Raw genomic sequence first — 24,628 nt, 5'->3', positions numbered from 1 at the left:
ATTGATTTGAAGGGCTTTGATGTGTTCCAGAAATTTTTGATAATCAATATCATTCTTATCTTTTTTAGCTCATCCTGGAAACGGTAATGGAGGCTGATATGGTTTAACAGGAGGCTTATTATTCTGTTCAGGTTGGGGACTCGTCGAGTCCATGTCTTCGACTCGGCGAGTCGCATCGGGTTTCTGCGATTTTTGGTTTTCAGACTCTTCCTCTTGCACCATTTTCGGATCTTCCTTATGAATAGGGGTTAGAGGAGTAATAATCTTCCCGCTCCTAGTTGTTACGATGTTTATATGTGCGCCCTTCGGATTGTTTTCGGTATTACTAGGAAGCGCACCCGGTTGTATCTCGTTTATTTGTAGTGAAAGTAGGCCTAGCGTTTTTTCAATGTTGAGGATGGAAGCTTGCTGATTTCTCATCAAAGATTGTTGCTCTTTCATCATGAGTTGTTTCTCTCTCATTGCAGCATCGGTTTCATTGTGTCGTTTTTCGGACGCAGCTGCAAGTCTTGTGAGCATATCTTCAAAGTCTAGCTTCTTCTCTTGCACTGGTTCCTCTTTTTGTACTCATCGTAAGGTAGCCATTCTTTCTTTGGTTTTCACCAATCTTCATCGTATTTATCACCACTCAAGTAACATACTTGCGCTTTCCGGTTCCCATTCTCGTCAAGATCGCAATCCTTTGTAAGGTGAGGCCCGCTACAATTTTCACACCCCACTCTAATGGCATGGATGGATTGGTCCATCTTAGTCATCCTTCGCTCCATACTCTCCAATTTGGCCATCACAGCTGCCATGCTATCATTCACAGAGTTCACCACCCCTCGAGTCGAGTCATGTCTTGGATTATGATATTCTCTAAAGTGCTTAGAGAATTCTTCAATGAGTCTTTTAACTTCAGCCGAATTTTTCTTCGTTAATGGGCCTTGGGAGTCAAGTAGTTGTCTGGTGGTGACATTTACTCCATCATAGAAGGTTGACACTTCTTGTTGCACATTGAGGTAATTTTGTGGGCAATTCCTTAGTAGACCTTTGTAGCGCTCCCATGCTTCGAATAAAGACTCTCCCGCTTGTTGCTCAAAATTAGCAATGACCTTCTTGAGTTTAGCAATTTTAGATGGTGGGCAAAATTGTTCCAGAAACTCCTCACACATCTTAGCCCATGTAGTAATCTCTCTCGGTGGTAGTGCTTTTAGCCAATCCTTTGCAGCCCCTTTAAAAGTAACAGAGAGCATCCTCAATAACACCGTCTCTCTAGGTACATTTGGAATGTTGAAGTAGTCGGCGATGTCGTTAACTTCATCAAGATGCTTGTATGCATCTTCATAATCCTTTTCGGTGAAAGGAATCTCTTTCAATGCAGTAAGGATATGCCCCTTAAGTTCAAACGTGGTAGTGGCGGGTATGGCGGGTTGCACAAGCCCCGGACCGGTGTCGTCTCGAATCCTCTTTTTGTATGCCTCCATCGAGAGGTCGGCAATGTCGCCCATGATGTTGTCGGGTTCTTCTTCATGATCACTCTTTTCAAAATCGGTAACACTTTCCTCCTTCTCGGTCTCGTACTCGGTGTCCTCTTTCGTGTTGCTGGATTTGCCCACTTTCTTTCTCTTCTTCTTGCTAAAAACCGATCTAAGATTCTTAAAAGGCGACTTCTTCGGAGTATCTTCTTCGGTCTTTCCTTGTTCTTGCGAAACGATGATTCCGGTTTTTCAAGTGGTGGAATCAAGGATGAATTTGATCCACGGGTCATAAACAATCTGCAAGAGACAGAAAAACACGCGTAAAAAGAACAAAACAAACTGAAAAACGAAACTGGAAAATTGCCTTGGACTCGTCGAGTCAGTGCGAATGGACTCGGTGAGTTCAAGGGTAAAACAGAAAATATTTAAAACGAAATTTCTAAAAGAAAAAGAAACTAAAACTTAAATCTAATTAAAACTTTTCCTAAAGCAGTAACGTTGTGCAAGAAAATCTTACACAAAGGATCGATAACACTAGTAATTAAAATTAATTTTTAGAACCGTTCCCCGGCAATGGCGCCAAAAACTTGATGTGTGTTGAATGCACTACTTTTAATCCTACTTTTAATATAAATTAGACACACAAAAGGCAGTGTACCTGTCGATTGGTGGTATAGTTTAGCAAGCAGGGTATCGAACACAGGGAACGACAATTAAGCTAATTACTAATATTATCTAAAAACAAGCAATAAAAGAAAGTGTTTTCTCTAGTTTTGCAAGACTAGAAACTTAAATACTTAACTAATACACAACTAAGCAACTGATAGCTAAGCAAACAAAAATCAACTAAATTCAATAATGGAAAAGACTTCTGTTTAGGTTTTGAATCATTTATTCCTATGGTTGATTTTATGACAAGTGCAATGGATTAATTGGCATTGGCTACCGATTAGTGTGATTAGGTTCACGTTCCCTATTACTAATCCTTTGAAAACAGATTAATTTAAACAGTGGCCAGTTGATTAAACTAATAGATTTCCTAGTTTAGTGATTCGGGTTAAGTAAGACTTGTAGTAGCTACTCAAATTGCTAATTCAATTAACCTCTTTTTGATGGTTCATCACACAAGCTCACACATTAATTTACCTATTTTCTAGTTAACCCTAGTTTCACGTTCGCTATTCCTAGGCATATAACAATGTGTTCACACAAATCATATGAGATTAGCAATTAAGAGATGTTCATGCAACTTAATATGCTGGTTAATTAACAGAAAATAGTTGTAATTAACACATAAGGTTCTTTAACATGCTTAACAAAACAAAATTACAAAATTAAATTAATCCAATCATAAAATCAAACCATATTTATAAAGTCATCTATCCTAACCAGATGTTATAAGTTTTTAGCTCATAATTAAACCAGAAAACAACTCAAAAACGAAATCAATTGATGCAAACATAGTTTAAACAAAAGATTAAGTAAAGAGTACATTTGAATTGCTTTGATCTCCCCAAAATCGAATGCTTAGACTTGATCTTTGAGTTCCAGAGCTACAGCAGCAACTTGAATCGCAAATTAACCTTCAAGGGTTCCAGAGAGAAGTCCCAAATTCGTGAATTAAATCCCTTTATATAGTTTCTGAAAACAGGGGCTACTCGTCGAGTCCATAGGCCGACTTGGCGAGTCCCCCACTTAAAATCCGTATGCGATAAGGAATCTTATTTGTTCGTGATTCTTCGAACCTACTCGACGAGTAGGCACCCAACTCGCCGAGTTCTTTAGGGTTTTTTTCTTTCTCTCTTCTTTCTTCAATTCCTGAGCTTCCTATCGCTTTTTCTGCTTCCTTTTGCTTCCAAGCTCATCTTTTAGGCTACAAATACATTTTAAACATATTTAAGTACCTTTTGTTCATAATTTGCAATAAATAGCCAAAAAGTATTAAGATTTAACACAAAATATATGACTAATTATGCACATATCAGCTATAATATTATAAAATCAACTAGCAAGGAGCATCAAAATGCCATAATAGGGTTTTGAAATGTATTAAACTCGAGAATGCACAATGCAATGAATTCTATCAGAGTTTAATGAATTGACATTTGCATTCCACTATCCGTATCTACTAAACTCCTACCTATATATTCTTGGTTCTAACTGACCGCACTTGAAAGTGCAATGTGGCAATAAGAAAAAAATCAAGGTAGATTTGTCATTGTACAATGCAGGGTAACAATTTACATAATGATGATATAGAACAAAGTAAAATAAATATTTTTTTATTACACCGGTCAACCGTCCACTGGGCGTGTATACAAATAGTTACATTAGGGTATAAAGGACCCAATAACAAATCAAAAAGGGTATATATATATTTATAACCCATAGTCTCAGCACATTCATAGGGCTAAGTATTAACTGCCAAAACTCATAAATCATATGAATTTCTAAAAAATGTAAATGAACGGTAATTCAACAAGAGCTAAGTATTAACTGCAAAAACTCATAAATCATATGAATTTCTAAAAAATATAAATATAGGGTAATTCAACAATCAGATATATATTTAATCCAACTTTTGTCCATCTCATAAGTCCAAACTCATATTTTATGGTTATGTGTATGAAGCTAAACATACACCTAGGGGAATCAAAGATACAATGAAGCTAAACATACACCTAGGGGAATCAAATATATAACGACGGTGTGGAGGTTTACTGAACTCCCTCTTACACAACCGCAACCCTAACGGCCACCTGGGTCGTCTCTTCCTGACCAGGATGCTGAACTTACTCAAACTTCAAAACTGCTTCTGATCCTGAATACCTGTGCGGTTCTCCCCCACTTTGGTTTGACTAAGTTTTCATGGCACGTGAAAATTGAAGGATTCCCAATCCTTCTTACCCTCTAAAATCCAGTTGTTGACAACATGCGCTTAACAATGCTAGCGATCAATTACCAGTCAAACCCTAAGATCATCCATCCTCTGAAATCTTGAAGAGTACTCTGGAAATCTGGTCCAGTCCGATTCCTCAATCCACCTTCCATGATACTATACCAACTCCTTGAGTTCCCATGCTGGCGACTAGAAGCCTTATCCTTTACTCTGGTTAATGAATCCTCGCAGAACCAATGAACTCTAATTGAACACAACCCATGCGAGAATACAATCCCCTTGAAACATCCAATGGCCAAACGACCCATGCGACTAACACTAGCATCTTTATGCTACAACCCCTATCCTAGCAACGGTAGTGCTAGAACTTAGAAGTTCTCCCATAGGCCACCGCCGATTGTACCAGAACGGATGGTGGAACCGCTATACCCCAACGATACAGGGGAACTAACCTAATAAAGCTAAGCACAGACCTCTCACATAATACCCCGAAGCCGATCCCAACCTCAACCCAAAATAACAACCGAACACTTGGAACTCGCTTATACAAGATACGAACCCTTACTAACCCACTAACGATTCATGGTATGCAAATGACATATGACACTTCATACCGATAAAACCATGAAGATAGCAACAGGTATTGTCCCCGCAATGTCGGCTGCTAGAGTCTTGACCTCCTTTGTCCGACACTGCAAAGCCCGACTCCGCTCTGTTGGGGCTCCTGCCCTACCCTCTCATCCATCCGTGATCCTCAAATAGCCGGAGCAGGCACACTCACTGCTCCTCCCCTCAACATCGGACAGTCGGCCTTCTTGTGGCTCACCTGTTCGTAGAAGGGACATAACGGGCTTACCCCCCTCCTAAGGACAATCCCTGCTAATATGACCAAACCTGCCACACTTGTAGTAGTCCAAAATTCTGGAACGAAAAGTCCCTTCGTGTAGTTTTCCTCACGTGCTGCACAGATTTCGGCCCTGCTGGCCTTTCATGCGCTGATCAGAAGTCTTGGGTTTCTTCCCGGGACCCTCCAATGGTTACACCTGGTCCGACCCCCTTCTTACCAATGTGCTCTAAATCTATCTCCCACTTATGGACTCTAGAAATCATGTCATTCAGGGTCTCGCACCCCAAAATACTCACGAACTCCCTGATATCATCCCGCAGCCTATCTTGATTCCTCACTTTCTTCATCCACTCATCTGCTGCATACGGCGGTACCAACAAAGCCCTCTTATGGGACTTAGCAACGACCTCTGCCACAGTCTCAGTAGTCTGGCGGAGACCCATAAACTCTCGCGCCAACTGATCCACCTCAATTGTCGGAGCAAACTCCGCTAGAAATCCGGTCGAGAAATCATCCTATGACACAGCATCAACCGCATCATCACCCAACTCACTATCAATCTTTTCCACCAATCACGTGCCCGGTCCTTCAACAGGCAGGAAACATATCTGACCTTCGCCTCCTCGGGGCAGAACATGTCCTGAACGCATTAGCCATATCCGCTAACCACCTTCTACTGAGAATGGGGTCCCCAACCCATGTTAGTCTGGAGTTCCGCAAGCTCGGAACTCCCTAATCGTCATCGCGCGCGTCCCTATCATAGTCATCACCTCAAAGCGAAATGCACTCATCCTCTCATCAAGGACCTCTAAAATTCTCTCCTTGACTGTACCGAAGATCACGGGAGTCTTGTCAATGATACTGCGTGTAATCTCAACTGGAATAAACTCCCTCATCTGATCATCGATCTGCCCGGCTCCAGAGTCCGATCCTAATCCCTTGCCGGCATCAGAACTGCCATCTGGTCTACCACGTAGCATCGCCATGCCGGAAACATACCATAACAACCATTCAAATACTCATCCAATATTGAGGGATCACATACGCGCTACAAGTTTCCCGGTATCATCGCAACCCTCCTTGAATCGAGTACGGATCCTCTGCTTTCAGTAGTACGGGCCCATACTACCTTCCACATCTATCCGTACTTTCCTCAAGGATTATCTTGACTTCACCAAGTCCTTTTCACTACTACTGCCTGCTGCACTAATCTCATCCTAGGCTTACCTTAGGGTAATCTCCGACCCACTCTCCACCATCAGCTGCATAAGAAGAACCTGCTATCTCCCCCTAACTAGCTCGCGAATACCTTTACATATTACTAAGACCAGATAATTCTTTGAAAGAAAGATCCTACCCTACAACGGTTGGACTCAGACAAGAGCTGCAAAATAGGGCTATATCTAACCTTCTGAAACTATTTAGTCCTCGTAATATGTAACTTAACGTATTCGTTTACTAGTTAATGAAAAATAAATAGAACTCCTAAAAGCACAAAGCAAGCAGCATTCGAGCATTGAGTAACCAAACCAAGCATATCCTAATCAGGCCATCATATCACTGACTAATCAGTACTAGCATGCAGTTCAATAAGCACATACAGTAGGCATACATGACATCCTTCCTAGATCCTTAGCCCTAATCTAGCGTGCAGTTCAATAAGCACATACAGTAGGAATACAAGGCATCCTTCCTAGATCCTTAGCCCTAATCTAGCATGCAGTTCACATATTCACACTTCATATCATAATATAACATGTATGGGTATCTTGGGGAAAACTTACTTGAACTCGGCCGATTGCACGCATAACACTCCTTGTTCTTTATCTAAAATCCTTATTTTAAATTTTAGAAAAATTATTTTTCTTGAAAAAATCTCTCAAACACTCGATTTGAGTCCAGACACCCCCGAAGGTGTGTCCGAATCCCTCAAACCAAGGCTCTGATACCAACTTGTAACATCCCAAAATTCAAGACCAAAAGTTCATTTTTAATTAAGTAATTATAAAACCAATAGTCTAAAAACATCCATAGTGTCATCCCATGTCAAAATATGTCAATAATCAAAACATGTCATAATAAAACAACATCATAGTATAACTCCCAAAGATCTCATGTACAGAAATTATGGTGTGATGCGCTGCAATCATGCCGACTCCTTTCCTTTCGAAGAAGAAGTACCTGAAACCAAAACTGAAAACCGTAAGCACAAAGCTTAGCGATTTCCCCGATCATACCACATAATCACATATTGCTAGGCATATCTGGGTGCCCGACCTACCCTGTCAAGCGTATTTGGGTGCTCAACCTACCCTGTCAGGCATATCTGGGTGCCCGACCTACCCTCCGGTATATTTCAACCGGTTACGGGGTCTATTTCACGCTCTACCACTACCACATAATAACATAGCGTAAACACACTGTCAGGCATATCTGGGTGCCCGACCTACCCTCCGGTGTATTCCATCCGGTTACGGGGTCTATTTCACCCCTACCACTACCACATAATAACATAGCAATAAGCACATAAATCATAACAAATAGTGGCATACCAGACAATTATCATAAAGACAATCATCTCTACTATAAAAAATTACTAGTGGGTCGGTATTGGTGCCTTCAACCCACTCATACAGGAAGGTAACTGTCACACCCCCAAACCGAAACGACGGAAACGTTCGGGGGTGGAGGACGTCATGTTTAGTATCACAACACATGCATCATAGTAATCAAAGTAACAAACAACCATTGCATTAATATTAAAGTGTTTACAAAGTATGTGATTCACAAAAGATTGATTCCAAGTAAATAACAAAACACGACTTGAAACTACTATGCTAAATCTTCTGAATCCCTGAGCGCGTACTTGTCTACTAGTTCCCTGAGAATACAAGTTATTTTAAAAGAGTAGATCAGCATTAAAGATGGTGAGTTCATAAGTATTTTAGTGTCAAAAGTATATTGTAAGTTCTATTAGAAAAGTTCGCCTGTTTCTCCAGAAAATCCTATATTTTCTGATATGATGAAAGATAAGTAAAAATGACTCTACAATTCCTTCTATGAGTACTAGATGGATACAAATTATATAAAATCCATATCAAACAGACAATCGATTGTGTGAATCTGCCCTAAGCCCACAACCAAACAAGGAATAGGAAATGAGGCAGAAATCACACATCCCATTGTTTGTTAGATCTTCATTGTATATAACCCTGGCGTATTCATTAGGTACTTACGGAGTTAACTGTAACAGTTCTTTATATTTGGTGAAAACATTCTTTAAGAAAATCATATATTTTCTTTAGTAAAAATGGTAACCACAATAGTTCCTTCTATAATCACTTAGTTTATACTAGCTATATATAATCTAATATCGAACGGACAGTTAATTGTGTGAATCTACCCTAAGCCCACAACCAAACAAGGAACAGAAAGTAAGGCGGAAAACACACATCCAACTGTCTGTCGGATATTAACTATATATAACCCTGATGTATAAACTAAGGTATTATAGAATTAACCACTAAAGGTGTAACGACCCAATTTTTCACAGAAAATTTTTCATTTTTAATTAATGAAAACCATTTGCCATAACCATAAATCCCCAAAACATCTGTTTTCAAATCCACATTCATTACATCATTATTTTTCTTTTAAAACATCAGAGTGTCCCAAACACACTAGTAAAAGAGGGACAGAGTGCACGCCGCGCCATCACGCCTTGCCCTTGTCCTTGGGCTCAGAAGTACCTGAAACAAATCAACAACATGTAAGCGAAATGCTTAGTGAGTTCCCCCAGAGCATACCATACACATTCCACACACACAAATCCTGTTAGCTATTAAAGCTATACTCATACCACAAAAACCATGAAAATACGAACCAACAAGAATGCCATGGGCTACCCCACATGGTCTTTACCTAGGACTGCCATGGGCTACCCCACATGGTCTTACATCTAATTCCATGGGCTACCCCACATGGTCTTCACCTAGGACTGCCATGGGCTACCCCACATGGTCTTACATCCAATGCCATGGGCTCCCCCGGGGTCTTCCATGCAAAACACAGAACCACATATCATATCAAGTCATATAATGACCAACTCACACAATATAATCACATAATGAACAAAGCATATAACATAATCACATAATGGGCCGGCCTTGGTGCCTTAGACCCATGGGTATGGTGAGAAGACTCACCTCAGACTACTGAATACAAATACTGCTCTCCTAACCGTCCGCAACCTCCCGAGCTGAATAATAATAATAATAACATAATCAATATTATGACTTTAGATTAACCAAGGGGACAACCCAACCTCCAAACCCTCACTCAAGACCCAAATACCCTATCCTGGCTAATGGTCCCCAAAGTCCAAGTCCAATATCCTTAATGGGCCTTTTGACCCAAAAGGCCCAACCATTGAATGCATGGCCTATAACAGATGAAAAAGCCCCTAACTCACAGAATCCAATCAAGCCCAAAAACCAAATGAAGCCCAAAGGCTCAAAGGCCCAAAACAGTTTAGGGCCCAACTGTGCTGCGTACGCCCAACGTACCACCCTGGTACGCGCAGCGTACTAAGGGTTTAGGGACTACGCGCTGCGTACAGCTGGTTACGCGCAACGTACAATTAGTTTAAGTACTTTCTCCATTAAGTGCTTAATGCTCGATTCCATCATGTCCTAAAGTCAGATCTAGACTTGTTTAAACATCCTAAGGCATAAAGTTGCCAACTTTATGCCCTTGCATGTCTTATAAACACCCAAGACTTCCATTAAGACCTTTCCAAGGTCCTTAATCCATGCATGAGACCAATACATCCATCAAGATCCCATTTTTATGCTTCTAAATGACTAAGGGACCTCAGATCTGACATTCCCACCTCATGGAGTTGCTTAACTCACCAAAAGAGGTCCAAAACCAACCAAAAGGGATAAACTAGAAAACCCTAGCTAGATCTAAGGATTTAGATGGAAAGGTGCAAGCTTTTTACCTCTAGAAGTCTTGCAAGATGACCACAATACAGATTCTTGAAGCACCAAACCGATCCAAGCTTGCCTAGTAACTCCCCTTCTTGAAAGAACTCCAAAATGCTCACCAAAACCCTCTTCTTAAGCTCAAACTCTCACTCACACTCTATCTCAGCTGAAAGTAGACGAAATGGGGCTAAAGAGGCTGATAAGGTTTGGTCCAAGAGGCCAAAAGATGTTTAAATAGGGGTTCAAGTCCGGATTTAGGGTTTTGGCCTTCACTTGCGTACGCTCGGTGTACCCTTACGTACGCCCTGCATACACGAAATGCCCATGCGAGCATTTAGGCAGAGTACGCTAAGCGTACTCATAAGTACGCCCAACGTACTCCAAGGGACCATTTATGACAAAATTGGAATTCTTTGAGGGTTTTCAAGCCATACCTGATTTAGGGCGTTACAACTCTCCCCCACTTGAACTAGACTTTGTCCTCGAAGTCTGCAGCTGTGAATAGATCAGGATAATGCTCCCGCATCTCCTCCTCCTGCTCCCATGTCCATTCGGAGCCCTTCTGGTGCTGCCACTGCACCTTTACCAACTTCACTTCTTTGTTGTGAAGACCCTTCGTCTTCCTATCCAAGATGACGACCGACTTCTCGACATAATTCAGGCTCCCATCCACCTGAATGTCGTCCAAGGAAACAACTGCGGTCTCGTCAGCTACACACTTCCGAAGCTGAGACACATGGAAGGTGTTGTGAATCTGACTAAGCTCCTCTGGAAGCTCTAAACTATATTCCACCTTTCCCACTCGAGCTGTAATCCTGAACGGGCCTATGAATCGAGGCCCCAGTTTGACCCTCTTACGAAACCTGATAACCCCTTTACAGGGCCACACCTTCAGGAAAAACAAAATCCGCCACCAGGAACTCAAGATCCGAATGCCGTCGGTCAGCATAACTCTTATGTCGAATCTGCGCGACTCGTAGCCGATCGCGCACCTGCTGAATCAATCTGGTAGTCTCGAGCACTACCTCAGTGCTCCCCATGACCCAGTGCCCAACCTCGTCCCAGCACACCGGGGACCTGCACCTCCGTCCATATAACATCTCGAATGGAGCCCGATCAATACTGTGCCAGTGGGAGGTACGTGTCCCAACTCCCTCCAAAATCCAGCACGCATGCACGCAGCATGTCCTCCAATGTCTGGATTGTCCTCTCACTCTGACCGTCAGTCTAAGGGTGATACGCCGTACTGAAATGCAGATGAGTACCCAGTTCCTCGTGGAACTTCTTCCAAAACCTAGATGTGAACCGAACATCTCTATCAGAAACCACCGACACTGGCACCCCGTGCCTGGCCACCACTTCTCGAACATAGATACCTGCCAACTTCTCTGCAGATATACTCTCGAAGATCGGAATGAAGTGGGCACTCGTCGTCAGCCTGTCCACGATAACCCATATGGCATCCACTCCCCTCGGCGTCCTCAGTAGCTTCGTAATGAAGTCCATAGTGATCTCTTCCCACTTCCACATAGGAATGGGTAGCGGCTGAACCTTTCCATGAGGTCGATGATGCTCGGCCTTGACCTTCCTGCAGGTCAAGCACCGCTCTACAAACCAGGCGATCTCCCGCTTCATGTAGGGCCACCAATAACTCAGTCTCAAGTCCCTATAAATTTTCGTTTCACCTGGATGTATAGAGAACTTGGACTTATGTGCCTCCTCCAGTAGCTTCTGCCTCACTCCCCCTGATACTGGCACCCATACTCGGCCACACTGCGTCAAAAGGCCGCGACTATCCTTAACAAACAAAGGATACTGCCCCCGAATCCACTCTATCTTCCAATTCTCCTTCTTCACTCCCTCGACTTGAGCCTCCTTAATCAAATCCAGCAGAGGAGAATTCACCGTTATCCTCATAAAAACGTTCCCAATCGGGGACCCTGCCGTCTTGCGGCTCAATGCATCGGTCACCATGTTGGCCTTCCCTGGATGGTATAGGATCTCGCAATCATAATCCTTCAACACATCCAACCACCTCCTCTGACGCATGTTGATGTTCTGCTGATCCATCAAATACTTTAGACTCTTATGATCGGTGTAGATGGTGAACCGCACCCCGTACAAATAGTGTCTCCAAATCTTGAGGGCAAACACCACTGCCCCCAGTTCCAAGTCATGCGTGGGGTATTTCGCCTTGTGGGGCTTCAACTGCCTCGAGGCGTAAGCAATCACATGCCCCCTCTGCATCAGCACCCAACCCTGCTATCGACGCGTCACAATACACCACTAAATCATCCAACCCCGCAGGTAGAACTGGAACCGGAGCCTCGCATAACCTCCGTCTCAGGGTCTCAAAAGCCATCTGTTGTTCCGTACCCTGCCGAAAAGTCACATTTTTCTTGGTCAAGCGGGTTAATGGCACAACAATCTTAGAGAAATCTTGAATAAATCTCTGAGAGTAACCCGCTAAGCCCAAGAAGCTACGAATCTCTGATGCATTCTTCGGTACTTCCCACCGCATCACAGCCTCGACCTTAGCTGGATCAACCGAAATACCCTCCTGATTGATGACATGCCCCAAAAACTGCACTTCTCTCAGCCAGAAATCACACTTGGAGAACTTTGCGTAGAGTTTCTCCGCTCTCAGGGTCTCCAATACCTCCCTCAAGTGCTGCTCATGCTGCTCCCTGGTCTTGGAATAGACCAGAATATCATCAATAAAAACGATCACTGACCGGTCCAGCATCGGCCTACATACCCGGTTCATGAGATCCATGAATGTTGTCGGGGCATTGGTGAGCCCAAACGGCATCACCACAAACTCATAATGCCCATATCTAGTCCTGAAAGCCGTCTTTGGTATATCCTCATCCCGAATCATCATCTGATGATACCCGGACCGAAGATCAATCTTCGAGAACCAAGATGCACCCTGAAGCTGATCAAATAAGTCTTCGATCCTTGGCAAAGGATAACGGTTCTTCACCGTCAGTTTGTTCAGCTCCCTATAATCGATGCACATCCTGTGCGATCCATCCTTCTTTTTCACGAAAAGGATCGGTGCTCCCCATGGAGAACTGCTCGGACGGATGAACCCTCGGTCTAGCAGCTCTTGAAGCTGCGTAGATAGCTCCTGCATCTCGGGCGGTGTCAATCGATATGGTGCCTTGGCTATCGGAGCCGCACCTGGCACTAAATCAATACAAAACTCCACCTTCCTCTCTGGTGGAATACCTGGCAACTCTTCGGGAAAAACATCCCGGAAATCCTGTACCACTGACATACTGCCCATATCCGATACGGTCTCTACTCTCGTATCCGAAACATAAGCCAGAAATCCCGTGCAGCCCTGCTGCAAAAACCTCCTAGCCCTCACAGTCGAACAGAGGGTCGGTCCCTGCAAGGCCCTCTCACCAAGAGTAACCAGTTCTTCCCCACTTGGGGTTCGAACTCGGACCAACTGCCGCTCACAATCAATGATGGCCCCGTTGGCCCCCAGCCAGTCCATCCCAACGATTACCTTCAATCCTCGCAACGGTATGGGAACTAAATCGATGCGAAACCTCTCCCCATGCACATTCAAGACACAGTCCTGATATACCCTCGCAGCACTCACAGTGCGATCATCTACAATCTCCACTTCGAGCGGGGTATCCAGAGTCCCCGGCGTGTCTCGGAATTTCGTGCTAAGCGCAAGGGACACGAAAGATCGGGTAGCACCCGAATCAAACAAAACATGTGCTGACATACCATTGACCAAAAAGGTCCCTATACAAGCATGATATACATATATATAAGCATTTCAAATAAATATAAAGCTGACAAGAATAAACACGTACCAGCCACAACGTCCGGTGCTGCGCGAGCCTCCTCGGTAGTCAGCTGGAATGCGCGGATCTTCACCGCTGGGGCTTCCGCCTTGACAGGGCGGCCATCAGTAATCCTCATAGTGGCGGACGCAGGCGCCGCCACTGCTCCTCCCCCTCCCTGCAACCTCGGACAATCGGCCTTTTTATGGCCTGTCTGGTTGCATTGAAAACATATCAAGCCCTTCTTGCGGAAATCCTTGCTCATGTGGCCCTGCTGGCCACAAGAGTAACATCCCGACGTCACAGCTGTCCTACAAGCCCCACTATGAAACCTCCCGCACTTGGCACACCTGCCCCGGCCCTGCTGGCCCGTACCCGAAGAATCAGAGGTCTTAGGCTTCTTAGCCTGAGCCCCTGCTTCCTGCACATGCTCAGTCTTCCGCTTCGTGCGGGAATCCAACTCCATCTCCCTCTCACGGGCCTTCTCCACCATCTCATTCAGGGTTTTGCACCCCGTAAAGCTCACAAACTCCTGAATATCCTTCCTCAGCATGGAATGATATCGGGTCCGCCTCATCTCCTCGTCAGTAGCATACTGTAGGATCAACAAAGCTCGCTCTCGAAACTTGGTGGTGATCTCTGCCACAGTCTCGGTGGTCTGCTGCAAACCGTGAAACTCCCTCACCAATCATTGCACCTCAATAGGCGGTGCAAACTCCGAGTCGAAACGTCGAACAAACTCAGTCCATGACATCTCAGCCACACCGACTGCTCCCACCTGGCTAGTAACCTCGCCCCACCAATCCCGGGCCCTATCTCTCAACATACAAGAAGCATACCCAACCTTTGCCTCCTCCGGGCAGGAACTCGTGCGCTGGGCATTTTCAATGTCCGCCACCCAGCGTCGACTCACAATGGGGTCCCTGGCCCTGGAGAACTCTAGAGCTCTACATGCCTTGAACTCCCGGAATGAGGGAGTTCGGGCTCCAACCTGACCCGCAGAAACCTCAGCCCTGAATGCCCTAAGTTTCTACTCCATAATCTCCATCATACCTTCCTTGACCGTCCCAAAGATGACTGGGGTAGCGTCAAGGATGCCCTTCGTGACCTCGGTCGCAATCAACTCACGCAGCCTCTCATCAATACCATCAGTAGTGTCGCCTGACCCTGCCCTGGATCCAGATCCCGATCCTGATCCCCCTGCTCCGAATCATGTCGTCACCATGCTGGACTGAAATGCCATAAAACATAATGATCAGGATATCCATAACAAGGATCCTTCCACACTGGTCCCCCTTGGAGCTCCCAGGGAAAACATGGGTTTGGGTATAGGTCCTGTGCTTCCAGTAGTACGGGCCCAATACTACCTTCGACACCTACCTGTACCTTTCCCCCACTGCCCTACCTGATAACTCCAATTCGTCCCAACACTAAACCATATCCCACAATAACCGCATAAATCAAATCCTGAGCTGTCCTACGATTTTCTCTACCCATAACAATCAAACCAATCATAGCAGGTTGCTTTTATGCATGCAAATTATACACAGAAAGGATCCAATAGACTTTCGAATAATAGATTCTACCCTAAGACCACATCCAGATAAGGAAAAGAAAATAAGGCCAAATCAATCATTCTGAGGCTATAAGCTCCTAACCGTAAATAATTTTAAAAGCATACACATAGCAAGTTCCATATAAGCAACAAGACTCAAATATCAATATAGCATGGCTAACATATTGGGGAACTACTTACTTGGCTCATCTGATCACGCGCGTCACACTCTCATCTTTCACATCCTTTTGAAAACCCTTTTGAGTTACTTTTGAAAATCATTTTACCATTTCCTTAGTTTGAGTCCTGACACACCCGAGGGTGTGCCCGAATCCCTCGAACCAAGGCTCTGATACCAACTTGTAACGACCCAATTTTTCACAGAAAAATTTTCATTTTTAATTAATCAAAACCATTTGCCATAACCATAAATCCCCAAAACATCTGTTTTCAAATCCACATTCATTACATCATTATTTTTCTTTTAAAACATCAGAGTGTCCCAAACACACTAGTAAAAGAGGGATAGAGTGCACGCCGCGCCATCACGCCTTGCCCTTGACCTTGGGCTAAGAAGTACCTGAAACAAATCAACAACCTGTAAGCGAAATGCTTAGTGAGTTCCCCCAGAGCATACCATACACATTCCACATACACATATCCTGTTAGCTATTAAAGCTATACACATACCACAAAAACCATGCAAATACGAACCAACAAGAATACCATGGGCTACCCCACATGGTCTTTACCTAGGACTGCCTTGGGCTACCCCACATGGTCTTACATCGAATGCCATGGGCTACCCCACATGGTCTTCACCTAGGTCTACCATGGGATACCCCACATGGTCTTACATCCAATGCCACGGGCTCCCCCCGGGGTCTTCCAAGCAAAACACAGAACCACATATCATATCAAGTCATATAATGACCAACTCACATAACATAATCACATAATGACCAAAACATATAACATAATCACATAATGGGCCGGCCTTGGTGCCTTAGACCCATGGGTATGGTGAGAAGACTCACCTCAAACTGCTGAATACAAATACTGCTCTCCTAACCGTCTGCAACCTCCCGAGCTGAATAATAATAATAATAACATAATCAATATTATGACTTTAGATTAACCAAGGGGACAACCCAACCTCCAAACCCTCACTCAAGACCCAAATACCCTATCCTGGCTAATGGTCCCCAAAGTCCAAGTCCAATATCCTTAATGGGCCTTTTGACCCAAAAGGCCCAACCATTGAATGCATGGCCTATAACAGATGAAAAAGCCCCTAACTCACAGAATCCAATCAAGCCCAAAAACCAAATAAAGCCCAAAGGCTCAAAGGCCCAAAACAGTTTTGGGCCCAACTGTGCTGTGTACGCCCAACGTACCACCCTGGTACGCGCAGCGTACTAAGGGTTTAGGGACTACGCGTTGCGTACAGCTGGTCACGCGCAACGTACAATTAGTTTAAGTACTTTCTCCATTAAGTGCTTAATGCTCGATTCCATCACGTCCTAAAGTCAGATCTAGACTTGTTTAAACATCCTAAGGCATAAAGTTGCCAACTTTATGCCCTTGCATGTCTTATAAACACCCAAGACTTCCATTAAGACCTTTCCAAGGTCCTTAATCCATGCATGAGACCAATACATCCATCAAGATCCCATTTTTATGCTTCTAAATGACTAAGGGACCTCAGATCTGACATTCCCACCTCATGGAGTTGCTTAACTCACCAAAAGAGGTCCAAAACCAACCAAAAGGGATAAACTAGAAAACCCTAGCTAGATCTAAGGATTTAGATGGAAAGTTGCAAGCTTCTTACCTCTAGAAGTCTTGCAAGATGACCACAATACAGATTCTTGAAGCACCAAACCGATCCAAGCTTTCCTAGCAACTCCCCTTCTTGAAAGAACTCCAAAATGCTCACCAAAACCCTCTTCTTAAGCTCAAACTCTCACTCACACTCTATCTCAGCTGAAAGTAAACGAAATGGGGCTAAAGAGGCTGATAGGGTTTGGTCCATGAGGCCAAAAGATGTTTAAATAGGGGTTCAAGTCCGGATTTAGGGTTTTGGCCTTCACTTGCGTACGCCCGACATATCCTTACGTACGCCCCGCGTACGCGAAATACCCCCGCGATCATTCATGCAGAGTACGCTAAGCGTACTCATAAGTACGCCCAACGTACTCCAAGGGACCATTTATGACAAAATTGGAATTCTTTGAGGGTTTTCAAGCCATACCTGATTTAGGGCATTACAAAAGGTCCTTTAAGTTATACTGGTTTAATAATGCATATCAAACCCTTTTACGGATGAGTTTCTAGTTTAGCCTACTTAATGTTCTATTTGAAAAGTATGTTTTTGTATAAGAAAGCGGTGTACTGATTTTATATGCTATGACCTGACCCATACCTGTTACTCCCTGTTACTCCCTATGATTACTTGGTGAATCTGTTCTTGTTATAGTATGTTCCTTCCTGTTCTAGTTATAGTATGTTCCTCCCTGTTCTAGTTATAGTATGAACTGAACCCCTAAACTATACCTATTATTGTTTACTAGTATGTTTGTTTGAACTGTTACTGACTTGAAGAAAAGACTCAATTATCTACTGAGTTAAGCATGTACTTTAAGAATGAAGTTTTACAAACAACAACTAATAACTTTAAAAAGAGTTTTTGAATTGTTTTGATCACATACAAAAGCATATGAAATCTTTTAATGTGATGGTTATCACAGGTAAATATTTACACAATAACATTGTGTTCAACTTGTATTCCCCCCCCCCCCCTAAAAGCATTTAAAACATTTAAAAGATTGATTATAGGGGTATGAACCACCTTATGTGGGTGATTCAATTGAAGATTCAAGTAAGGATGAGAAGTTCCACGAATGAAGTCCTGAGGCACAAACGAGTCCTAATTGACATATATTTGTACATATATGTATATAATTAGTGTATATAACAACTAACATGTAAGGGAAACAACCTTAGGGACTAGGAAACACTTGCAATGAACTGTTACAATCACATGTGATTGATTGAAGGGAGTTCACGGCCACACAAGGAAGTGTTTACGGCCAAGAAGTGTTCACGGCCAAGGATGCTTGAAGTGTTTACGGCCCAAGCTTGGACTTAAGAAGGGTTTACGACCATGGATGAAGGGTTCACGGCAATATCATGATCCTATGAAGGGTTCACGGCCGTGAACTCTTGAAGGATCATGCTTAAAATGTGTTTGTTTCATGGGGATTCAAGAGCTTTTAACGAAAAACAAGTATATGGATAGGATACTTACTAATTGGAAGCCTTTAGGGAGTTTACGGCCCAAGAACAAGTGTGTGTTCTTGGTGAAAAGATGGTGATTTGAAGATCTAAACCAAAAGTGTTGAATTCATGGATGAAATCAAAGAGCTTCTTGTGAATAATAAGGATATCAAGTAACAAGGGATGAATCACTTACGATTTTGAAGAGAAAGAATAGTGTTCTTGATGATACTTGAGAGAGTTTTGAGAGTTCTTGACTTGAAGATGTGAGAAATGAAGAAATAATGAAGGAACTTCATACATATGAAGAGGGGTTCACGACCAACATGGGTTCACGGCCGTGAACCCTAGTTTGCGGTCGTGAACTCCTATTGAAGGGGTTTCCGGATCGAATTCAACTCAATGATCTCAAGTTAATACTTCCTAATACACAATCCTTGAGTATATTAGGCTTAGAACTCTCAAGCAGATCCTTAACAAAGCTAAAAGTTAACAGAAACAAGTCTGACTTTTGATTGAATTGATTGGCTTTACAAGATAGAAATATTGGGTTGTCACATCATCCCCCCGTTAAAGGGAATTTCGTACCGAAATTAGCTTTCCTAGCAGTACTCCTGGGGTCGTGCTCCTCTGAATGGCAGAATACCCACTCATAGACTTGGGCAACTTTGCCCCGACACTTATGATAAGATTCATACCTGGTCCATCTATCATCACCTCGTGTATACAAGTCGTATTTAATTAAGATATGTAAGACGGTCGGATGTGCGACTCTGCCCCATGTCCACAACCAAACAAGGAACATGAGATAGGGTGGAAACACACATACTAAATCTCCATAATCATAATTATTTACCACCCTCGCGTATACACTTAATAGTGATAAATGGGTTGTATTCGTCCTTAGCCTCTGTGCTTGAAATTGATCTATTGGACGAGTGGTAGTTCGGGAAGGCCTGCTGAGTATACGGTGGCAAGGTTTCGGAGGGCAAGGTACTCCTCGTATGAGTACTTCGGGGTTTAGAAGGCAAGAGACAATACTGAGGTCTAGGTCGGGTTGTCGTTACGAATGACGAGGGTTTTATTAATTTGTCGGTTAAGGCGATGGAATTTCGAAATGCATGAACTTGGTATGGTGAGGACCACGCCAATCCATGACGAATGATGACAACGGACTCTTTACAGAAACAAATGTTAGGCCGATTTGAAAGAAACGTTTGTTATACGATGGCGTATTCCTAGTGTACTTGACAATGTATTCCGTGAAGACTTCCTAGTGCTTTCAGTTTTCTCCTTGATGTTACCACTGCCACAAAGCGTACCGCGATAAGCGAGTAATAACAGTGAAAGTGATTTGATAACTAGTGTCAATACTTTATATTATCATCCTCTTCGGTGCCTCAGTGATCGCCTGGCATATACAAGTTACGTATAATTAAGATGAATAAGACGGTCGACTGAGTGACTCTGCCCTAAATCCACAACCAAACAAGGAACAGGAAATGAGGCGGAATCACTCACTTTAAGCCTGCAAAATCTTAGCTATGCACAACCCTGATGTACATACTAAGCCATCATAACTCGCCTGTACGGATCTTTAGTTCTCTTATGAATGTTGTGACTTGTTCAGACGAGTTAATAATTTATAACTACTTTTAAATTTTCCCAAGTTTTAATATTAATATTAATATAAACTTAAATCTTTAAGGTAATTTTTATTTAGGAGACGTACCGCTGCTCGCTGGTGATTCCCGGGTAGCTTCTCCTGCGGTGATCATCAGAATTCGTCCATCCGCGCCAGAGTTCTTCGCTATCGAGCAATCCCTCTTGTAATGCCCAGTCTCACCACAGCCATAGCAGGCCTGGTTTACTTCTACTCCGGGGACTTGGGAGATCGGTTGTGCCGGCGCCCTGCAGAAACGGGTAGTGTGCCCCTTCCTGCGGCAATTCATGCACTGTATTTCCCGACAAACTCCGGTGTGGAGGTAGTTACATTTACCACACTTAGGGAGAGTTCCATCATATCGACTGACATACGCTGGAGTGGCAGGTGTTGTGGCGGAGTGTACAGTAACCACTTGTTGCTCCTGCGGGGGGTTCCTGTGTCGTTCTCTCCTTCCTCTTGTTCCTCGACTTCCGTTTATAGTCCCCTCCCTTAGATGGCTCGGGAACTGGGACCACCATGCCATGGCAGACTCCATGGTCAATGAGTCGCTGGGCCATGCATTTCGCTCTATCGAAGGTAGTTAGGTTAGAAAAGAGTATATCCCCTTGAATCGGGGTAGATAAACCCCAGATGTACTTTTCTATCTTCTTACTCTCCGAGGTAACCTTCCCGAGGCATAGTGCTGCCAGGTCGCTAAACCTGTCAGTGTAGGTTACTATGTCTAAACCGACCATGGTATGCTCCCATAGTTCTTGTTCCAGCTTTTGAACTTCGCCCCTAGGGCAGTACTCTTCCAACATCATCTCTTTTAGGTTCTCCCAACCTAGCGAGTTAGCCACTGATATGGTCAGTGACTTAACATGGCTATTCCACCATGTTAGGGCTGTGTCGGAGAAAGTGCAGGCAGCAAACTTCACTTTTGCTCCCTTCTGGGCACAGACAGATTTCAAAGACCGAATCTGTTTTCTCGAACCATCGCATCAGCGTAATGACTCCCCCATTTCCATTAAAGGATTTGGGTTTGCAGTTCATAAAGTCTTTATACGAACACTCCCATGGGTAACTCCAGGGTTAGTTAAGTGGGTACCGCTACCAGATCCACTGGTACTACTTGCGCGAACGTGAGTTATAGCAGTTGTTACTGCGGCCGTTATCGCTGCTTGGAGAGCAGCAGGATCGAATTGTGGTGGTGGATTCCCTGTTGTGCTATTGGCTACGCGCCTTACAGGTCTTCCGCGAGGCATCTTTTGCTAAAAAGAATACAAAGATGAGACAGAGATAAGTCTATAGCAGTGGTTATAAGCCGAAAGCTGAATGACAAAGTTATCCTAGTTCTGAGTGTATCTGGTTCTGACTTTCATAGGGTTTCGGAAACAATTCATATAGGGAGTCTACATAAAATAAACTTTATGAATCAGAAGTGGCTATTCTCGAATGAATCTCTGTGAACTGAATATTTGTTACTGGCTGCATGAAAAGAAATAATCCTAACACATAGTGTGAGTAGTGTATTCACTAGCTCACTAAGTCAATCAATGTTATTATTTATTCGTGTGACGCATAAGACGTTTTGGTTTCTTCGGCTGATCCCTCCTTGGAAAACTCCTCTTGAATCTCTTTTTGTCCTCCTTGACTCCGCTGCTAACTGCTATGATGGAGTGGTTACATCTATCTGAGTTTGTCATGCGAGAACGAAAGTGTCTAAAGAATCTATGAGATTAAGTGAAACATTATGGGGTGATCCTTACCGGGTCCTCCTATAATTGCACAATGTATACAAGTTGTATATAATTTAAGATTAAATAGACCTTCGAATAAGTGATCCTACTCTAAAACCACAACCAAACAAGGAATAGGAAGTAGAGCATAGATCACAAATTCTAAGTCTATAAAATCTCAATTATATAAAACCTTGGGAGTATACACTCCGGAATTATAGACCTACCAGAAAGGTCTTTTAAATTTTCACATAAGTTATTTATAGTGCCTAAAATACTCCTATAGTATTTTAATGTAATAAACTTGGTATGTTTTAAACTTGTTGTTGTCTTATAGTATCATAAATACTCCTATAGTATTTTTACTTTATGTTCTGATCTAGAAATCCCTTGAATAGAGTTAGGTAAGTTTTAAGACTATTGCAATACCACACCACTCCCAAACACTGGTCATCTATCAAATGAATATAGTTGATCAGGCTATATTGATCCCAGATATGATTACATAACTGTCCAGGTTTGACCGCAGTGTCCAACCTTTAAATACTTCTGTTCTGTTCTTCTTGTGATACTTGTTCTAGTATGTATATATGTATTCAGGTATGTATACTTTTATAAAATATTGTTATATCTTAAAATATACTTTTAGTCAGAGCACTTCGGCCCCATTGCATTTATAGTTGTATATCTTTTATAGGTTGATATACTTAGTTCACTATAAACAATGCTCTGATACCAATCTGTCATACCCCCAAACCGGAACGGCGGAAACGTTCGGGGGCGGAGGACGTCATGCTTAGTGTCACAACACATGCATCATAGTAATCAAAGTAACAAACAACCATTGCATTAATATTAAAGTGTTTACAAAGTATGTGATTCACAAAAGGTTGACTCCAAGTAAATAACAAAACACGACTTGAAGCTACTATGCTCCATCTTCTGAATCCCTGAGAGCGTACCTGTCTACTAGTTCCCTGAGAATACAAGTTATTTTGAAAGAGTAGATTAGCATTAAAGCTGGTGAGTTCATAAGTATTTTAGTGTCAAAAGTATACTATAAGTTCTTTTAGAAAAGTTTGCATGTTCCTCCAGAAAATCCTATATTTTCTGGTATCATGAAAGATAAGTAAAAATGACTCTACAATTCCTTCTATGAGTACTAAATGGATACAAGTTATATAAAATCCATATCAAACAGACAATCGATTGTGTGAATCTGCCCTAAGCCCACAACCAAACAAGGAACAGGAAATGAGGCGGAAATCACACATCCCATTGTTTGTTAGATCTTCATTGTATATAACCCTGGCGTATTTATTGGGTACTTACGGAGTTAACTGTAATAGTTCTTTATATTTGGTGAAAACATTCTTTAAGAAAATCATATATTTTCTTTAGTAAAAATGGTAACCACAATAGTTCCTTCTATAATCACTTAGTTTATACTAGCTATATATAATCTAATATCGAACGGATAGTTAATTGTGTGAATCTGCCCTAAGCCCACAACCAAACAAGGAACAGGAATTAAGGCGGAAACACACATCCAAATGCCTGTCGGATATTAATTATATATAACCCCTTTGTATAAACTAAGGTATTATAGAATTAACCACTAAAGGTATTTTAAGTTATACTGGTTTAATAATGCATATCAAACCCTTTTATGGATGAGTTTCTAGTTTAGCCTACTTAATGTTCTATCTGAAAAGTATGTTTTTGTACAAGAAAGCGGTGTACTGATTTTGTATGCTATGACATGACCCATACCTGTTACTCCCTATGATTACTTGGTGTATACATGATATATATATATATATATATATATATATATATATATATATATATATATAGCTAAGTTCGAATAGATAGTAGGTTGTGTGAATCTGCTCTAAGCCCACAACCAAACAAGGAACAGGAAGTGAAGCAGAAAGCACACATCCTACTGTCTGTCGGATCTGATTAATATATATCCTTAATGTATCCACTAAGGAATCATAAAGTTAGCAGTATAGGCCCCCTTCTAACTGAATGTTCATGTTACTAGGAAGTTACATTGCGTTGTTCTATTTGTTAAGAAGACTACTAGCAGTAATGAAATCCTGTACTCTAAACGCCTTAGCCGATACTGCTGTGAGTTTTATATATATTGCCATGTTTTATTTATTATTGTCCGATACTTTGTAGATGTACCTTTTTAAATAAAATTCGGTACTTTGTAGATGTACCCCATATATAACTCTGGTACTTTGTAGATGTACCCCATATATAACCTGGTACTTTGTAGATGTAGCACATATATATATATATATATATATATATATATATATATATATATATATCCGTATACCTTGTATATTATCATATTTTGTTATAAACAATGAGTTAATGATACGTTCCCTTC

General features: G+C 42.4%; 1 non-coding gene across 1 annotated transcript; it reads left to right on the top strand.

The window, feature by feature from the left end:
- Window positions 1-999: 999 nt before the first annotated feature.
- LOC145141716 (small nucleolar RNA R71) lies at window positions 1,000-1,106 on the top strand. Its single transcript, XR_013722910.1, has one exon. It is a non-coding gene; the product is annotated as a small nucleolar RNA R71 (small nucleolar RNA).
- Window positions 1,107-24,628: the final 23,522 nt, after the last annotated feature.

The sequence above is a fragment of the Lactuca virosa genome, chromosome 9, assembly GCF_052849685.1.
Source record: "Lactuca virosa cultivar CGN04683 chromosome 9, Lactuca_virosa_CGN04683_v6, whole genome shotgun sequence".
In the NCBI taxonomy this organism is placed as follows: Eukaryota; Viridiplantae; Streptophyta; class Magnoliopsida; order Asterales; family Asteraceae; genus Lactuca; species Lactuca virosa.
Note: the sequence above shows the minus strand (reverse complement) of the source record. Positions and strands in the feature narration are given on the sequence as shown.